The following is a 6934-nucleotide window of genomic DNA, read 5'->3' on the forward strand; positions in this document are numbered from 1 at the left end:
GACTGCGGGAGCAAACTGAAATAAGTGGTTTGTTATTTACCCCTTGACTCACTACTGTTTTCTCTAGCCCCAGGATGTCTGTGCCACACAGTACAAATATATCTCCACAAGCATGAAGAGGAGGGTCATATGCCTTTGCTGACCTTTAACAAACCCCTCCTTTCAAGTTTTTCCCTCCTCCTAGTCTGTCTTCTCTGTCTTTCATTCTGACTAGTTACAATTCCAGAGAGTGGTATGAAATTGGAACACCACTGCTAGACTCCTCTGTTTCTGCTGTTGCAAAGATGAATCAGAAAGTTCTTCTCCTCATGCTCATTCTAGCCTTTCTAGCAATTTTTGCTTTAGTGTGTATTTTGTTGACCAGTGGCGGAAAATATGATAGCTGTGCTTCTCAGTCTCAAGTTTTACCCGAGCATCTAAATAGCAAATGGAGTTGGCTCTTTGCTGATTTATCACAAGAGGAATTAGTCCATGTAGTACAATATTTGAAATACAATCTTGGAGCAACCTTGGAAGATGCTTCTCATGCAAAGCCTTCTGATAACTGCATTTATTCTGTTGATTTGGAGAAGCCCTCTAAAGCAGAGACTTTGTCATTTCTGGATCATGGAGGAAGATGCCCACCTAGGCAGGCTTTAGTTGTAGTGTTTTTTGGAAATCAGCCAGATCCAAATATTACTGAATATGTGGTGGGTCCCCTCCCACAGCCAATATATCACCGGGATGTGACAGTCCAGAAGTATGGAGGACAAGTGCCATATTATCGCAGACCTTCACTGATTGCTGAACACAAGCAGATGGCCCACTTTCTGAAGAGTATATTGTTCCCCACAGCCCCAAGCTTCATGCGTGAAGTATTGAACTACAATGGAGCCAACCTAGCAGCAATGACTACATCGCCAAAGGGAATGAAATCTGGGGATCGTGCAACTTGGTTGATTCTGTACCAGAATGTAACTGGTTACTTTTTACATCCTGTTGGGCTTGAAGTGCTAATAGACCACAGAAGCCTAGATATTACCCACTGGATTGTGAAGAAAGTGTTTTATGGTGGCCAATATTATAGGGATATGGCACAATTGGAAAGAGAATTTACAGAGGGGCATATGCATGTGGAAAAGGTAAACAGAGTTCCAGCTGATGGGGGATTCTCTTCAATGAAACCCAGGGTGCATCATGCCAAACTCAGTTCCCTGAATTATGAACCTTTTGGATCACAGTACAGTGTGAAAAACAACCAAGTCCACTCTGCATCCTGGAGTTTTGCCTACCGAATGGATTTATATACAGGACCACAACTTTTTGACATTAGGTTCAAAAATGAAAGGGTTGTGTATGAGCTCAGTGTGCAAGATACTATGTCTGTCTATGGCTCCAACAACCCTGGTGGGATGTCTATTAGGTACATGGATGGGAGTTTTGGAATTGGAAAGTTTTCATCTCCTCTTATGCGCGGGATTGACTGCCCTTATTCTGCTACTTATCTTAATGTTACCTTTCTAGCAGAAGTAGAAAGACCTCTCATTACTCGTGATGCTATTTGTGTTTTTGAACAGGATATGGGGGTTCCATTTCGGCGTCACTTTTCCAAACTTCACTCTCTGTATTATGGAGGGCTACAAAGCACAGTATTGGTCTTTCGCTCTGTGTCCACCATTGGCAATTATGACTATGTCTGGGATTTTGTATTTTATCCAAATGGAGCAATTGAAAACAAAGTCCGTGCCACTGGTTATATAAGTTCATCTTATCTCCATAATGATGGCCTAGATTATGGAAACAGAGTTGGAGACCACACTCTAGGAACAATTCATACACACCTTGTTGGCTTCAAGCTGGATCTAGATGTCGCTGGTAAGTATGCAGATTTTCTGTTTCTGTCAAATAAATCCTGAATCCTATCTACTTCTGTTGTGTGCATTTAGATACTATCTTTGACAGACATTTGGATGGTTTGCAGTATATATTTTGTGCTATTTAAGAGACTGATTTCAAGAGTATCAGCCTCTTTTATGTTTATACTCTCCCTGTAGCCTGTCAATAATTCACTGTTCTTTTCAGATTCCTATATTAGCAAATCCTATAAGTTCAGGCTTTGTACTGTTAATAATTACAGAGTAAGAAGCTGGGCTCTGCTGAATATTGGTGCTAACCTATCCAAGAATACTTATCTTAGCATGCCTTGACCCTCTGCTTTCAGAAATGATCTCTTGCTGATATATAGTCTTTTTATGAGATCCCAATGATCTATCATTTGCAATTTGGTTTCCAGATGATAATGCCTTTGTTCTCTGAAGCTGGCCTTTTTTTGAATTTTTTAATATTTTTTTTATGTACAATATTAATTTTATTGTACATACAACCCCAGCTGACAAACCTCAAGTACAATTTTTCTTGATAATTCTGAGCAATTGGTTTTTCTTGTCTAAGTATAAAACCTTACTTTTATCCACTTTGAATTTCATTTTGTTAGATAGGGTCCAGTGTTCATGTTTATTGAGATCCATCAAGATCTTGAGACCATCTTCTGGGGTGTTTATTTGTGTCATCTGAAAATTTGATAAGTCCCCCTTCTATTCCCTCATCTAAATTGTTTGTGAAGATGTAGAAGAGTACTGGGCCTAAAACAGAATTTTGGGGTACCCCACTATTTACTTCCCTCCATTGCTGTAGTTCCATTAAACGCTACACATTAAGTACTGTTTTCAGCCAGTTACAAATCCATCTGGTGGTGGTACTGTCTATTTCACATTTTCTAGCTTATCAAGAAATAGGTTGTGGTCTACTTTGACAAATGTCTTGCTGACATCTAACTATATTATGTCCACAGCATTTTGCTGATCCACTAGTTTAATCACATTGTCAAATAATGAAATCCACAGCAGGATCTAACCAATTTCATATCATCTACTGCAGGGCTTTTCAACTGGTGGTATGTGTACCACCGGTGGTACTTTGGCACCTGGCAGGTGGTATGCAACCGTCCTAGAGAAGTGGTAGCGGGGGGGGGAGAGGAATGAGTGAAGCGGTGGCAGCGTTGCACAAGCCTTGAGGGAGAGACAGCTGGAGCTGCAGAACTGTCAGGGTTTGGCAGAATCTACGTGTGCGGCTACAAGCTGATTGGCACTTCTGCAGAATTGTCTGGGCTCAGCACTGAGCTCCAGCTGATTGGCGCTTCCAAAAGCAGCGCATAGCTAGAGTTTCATGGAAAAGGAGGTGGGAGAGAGGAAAGGATATAAAAAGAGGAAGTTTTGGCAGGAAAGGGCCAGCGAGAGGCTGCCCTGCCCCGCCCCCTGGGTGCGCACACAGGAGGCACCCGGAATCCCTGCTTACTGTTCCTGCTGGCTGCTCAGAAAGAAAAGAGGCAAGCCCAGGCTGGCCGGGTGCTGATTTACAACCTTGTAGCTACCATCAAAGCCAGAATGCACTCAGCCTTAGATCCACGGGGCAGCCCTGGAACCAGTGACGGGCCACCCCGCTGTCTCAGCCCCGCCCCCACTCCACCCCTTGGGCATGCCCGCAAGAGGAGGCGGTGAGCACGTGGGGTTGGCACCCCTGGGGACTGCTTTCTGAGGGCTTTGCAGGTTCATTTTTTAAAACTGCCTGAGGCTCCGGGCAGGAGGCTTCCCATTTTGACCCCTCCCCCTGTCATTGCCTCTGTGCTTGAAAAGCCTCTGCGTGGCTCTCAGCTCATCTCTCCCAGACCCGTGCATGTGTGTGTGTGCACGCGCACGCATTTGCATGGGGGGTATCACTCCTTGCAGCCCCATGTTTTGATATTGGGGAGTAAAAGAACGGGAGAGATAAGAGAAGTTTTGATGGGAGCTTCTTGAGCCTTCCACAGGGCTGGGGATGGGAGCTGAGGGGTGCAGGGCGTGATGTGATTGGCAGCACATTGAGAAAAAGAAACAAGTACTCCAAAAAACCAGCTTTCATTAGTTTGCAGTCTGCCATCTCAGAAGGTCTCTTGAAGGCGTGGGGCTGTAAGGGGTGAGACCCGCCCGCGCGCGCGCACACATATACACAAACACGTGTGAGGGTCTGGGAGAGGTGAGCTGAGAGCCACGCAGAGGCAATGACGGGGAGGGGTCAAAATGAGAAGCCTCTGCCCACCTCTTCCTGCCTGTTGCCACCTCTGCCCAGAGCCTCTGGCAGCTTAAAAAAAAGGGGAAGGGAGGGAGGGAGGGAGTCAGGGAAGGAGGGAGGGAGGAAAAGGGGAAGAAAGGAAGGAGAGGCAACTTGGTTGGAAATGCTCCAGTTCAAAGGAAAAAGCAATTTTGTGTTCTGTTTTGTCACAGGCAGAACTTTGTTGGCAATCCAAGTTAACATTGGTATTCTTGAATTGTGAGCTCTTAGGAAAATATCCCCTCCTTGTGTGTTGCTAACAGCCATTTCCAGTGGGGAAAACAGGACAAAGCAGACTGGGGGAAAATATTTTCCTTTGCTATATTTCCAGTCTGAATTAGACCAAGGCAGGGTCCCTACAGGAGAGCCCTTTTAAGGACTATGTATTAATAGAAAAGCAACTAAGCTACCTCTGTTCTTAAATGCTAAAGCTGTTGCACATAAAAAACAGAGGAGCTCTGATCAACTATCACAGTCACCATTTTGACAATTTTGCTGTACTGTTGTCTGTGGACACCCCCACTAAATGCAAGCAAGGGATAAACTGAGCCTGGTTTGTTCTCAATCTTTTAAGTGGCCACAGACTACTAGCAAAAGTGGCATTTGATCACAAGGCAAGGAAGCATCGAGAAATGTTTCCCCTTTTGCATTTGAACATCCAAGAAGGGACAGGAAAGGAGAAAGGGAAAGAGGAAAGATAAAAACAAAGAAGGAAAGAGGGGAAGAGAGCAAGGAAGGAAAAAGAAGGAAAGAGGGGAAGGAAGAAAAAGGAAAGAGAATGAAGAGGGAAGGAAAAAGAAAAGGGGAAAGGAAGGAAAGGAAGGAAGGAGATTATAATGAGAGGGATGGAGGGTCTGAGGGAAGTCCTGCCTTAGCACTTGGCCACGACCAGCCCTGCTGCCCTTTTGCCATCCCCTTGTCCCCTCCTCCTGACTCTCCTGGTGGTCTCCCATCCTATCGCTGATGCTTTGGTTACAAAGCCGGTCTCCTCGCATGGAGAGGGAGTGGGCCTCCCTCTGACCCACACATTTTGCCCTCCTGCACACACCATGAGCAACCTGGCCAAGGAAAGCAAGCCAAGCAGCAGCAGCCTCGAGGAGGTAAGTGCAGCCAAGCACCCCCTTGGGGAAGGCTGGGCTGAGCTGAGTGCTTGCCCTCCACTGCCCAGGGCTCTGGGCAGCCTGCATGGCCAAGGGTCCTCCATGTGGCCTTAGAGCAAAGGAACCGCCACCGAAGAAATTAAAACCGGTACTTTTTCCCTTTTATTTTTACGGTTTGTAACATTTTATTACAAAAATACAAAAGCAAATAGTAGGACACAGTGGGGAGGAAGAAGGGGGGGAAGTGAGGGGGAGAAGGGAAAAAGAAAAGAAAAGGCATTGACTTCTGACTTCCTCTGTTGCAGTAGAATGAAGTATTAACATCGAACCTCAACTTTTTACTTTTCTTTTTTATAACAAATTTTATTGTTTTTTTAACTTTTACAACAGAATGCTCGAGACATACCGTGGTGGTTGGGTGATCAATCATCCAGAAACAAAATCATATAATACCTCGAGTAAATTCATTAAATGTTCCCTCTCTATTTCCCTCAAATAATATAACCTATTTAACATAATTCATTTCTACATTACATTTCTATAAATTCTAATCCTGTTTTTGAACTTTATTAATTTACAGTTACCATAGTTCAATTTAATCTTAGATAAACATATTATCACTTCGGATATCCCTTCTAAAATACAAATCCAGATATATTCTAATTCTTAATCTCATAAATCATTGATTTTATCACAAATCTCTCTTATTTCTTCAGATAGCATTTAAATCTCATCCAAATAGTTATCATGTCTAAAAAAAAAAAAGAACACACCTATTATTACACAAAACATCATCTTACTAACTTAATACACTCAATTAATTGTTAAATCAATCCGAATTTCTAAAAACCTCTTTCATATTCTTATTCTCATTCCATTACAAAATTTTTATACAAATAAACATATTATTCCAAAAAATACATTATTACAAAGTTTAACATATATATTCTAATAATCACAGATTTTCAACTCTAAATCTTTTTTTTTTTCCAAAGAAATTTTATTATTTTTTCATCATAAAAAACAATCATAAACATAGATAAACACAAAAACAAGTAAAATCCCCCACCACCACCCGGACTTCCCAAACCTAATCCCAGGATAATATTCATATATAAATAAACAAATACTAATATCTCTAACTCCACAAAATATCTTAATCTACATGAAAAGATAGAAAGAATAAACGAAGTAAAAATAAATAAATCTAAAAACCTAAGTTCTACCACTCTGTGCTTCTTTTGAATATAAACAATCCATCTTCTCCATATTGATAAAAATTGTTCATTCGAGTAATTCTTCAAATAAGCCGAAATCTTTGCCATTTCAGCAAGATTCGAAACTTTCAATCTCCAGTCTTCCATTGTAGGCAGAATTGGGCTCTTCCAATTTTGGGCTATCAGCAAACGAGCAGCAGTTNTTGTCTATACATAAGCCAAGAAAAGTTTGGGTTATTTTGCTTCAAAACTTCTATTGATTTTAAGCACCAATTGCCACCACCACTCTGGTATAACAAATCTTTGTATGTAAGTCCTTCCATCACCACTCCTCTGATTATAGCTTGAAAAATATGTGATGGTATCACCCAGAGTGGTAGCTTAATATCAAACTTAAAAAAAATATTTTTGCCAAACTCTTAACAATGCAGTCCTTATTATATGATTTCTGAAGGTTTTATCAATTTTTTTCTGCATAAAAAGATAAGCATG

At 41.9% G+C, this 6934-nt stretch overlaps 1 pseudogene; it reads left to right on the forward strand.

The window, feature by feature from the left end:
- The first annotated feature begins 284 nt into the window (after positions 1 to 284).
- On the forward strand, positions 285 to 1895 carry LOC107285932 (annotated as a pseudogene).
- Positions 1896 to 6934: the final 5039 nt, after the last annotated feature.

The sequence above is a fragment of the Protobothrops mucrosquamatus genome, unplaced genomic scaffold (genome assembly GCF_001527695.2).
Source record: "Protobothrops mucrosquamatus isolate PMUCROS unplaced genomic scaffold, P.Mucros_1.0 scaffold227, whole genome shotgun sequence".
NCBI classification, from domain to species: domain Eukaryota; kingdom Metazoa; phylum Chordata; class Lepidosauria; order Squamata; family Viperidae; genus Protobothrops; species Protobothrops mucrosquamatus.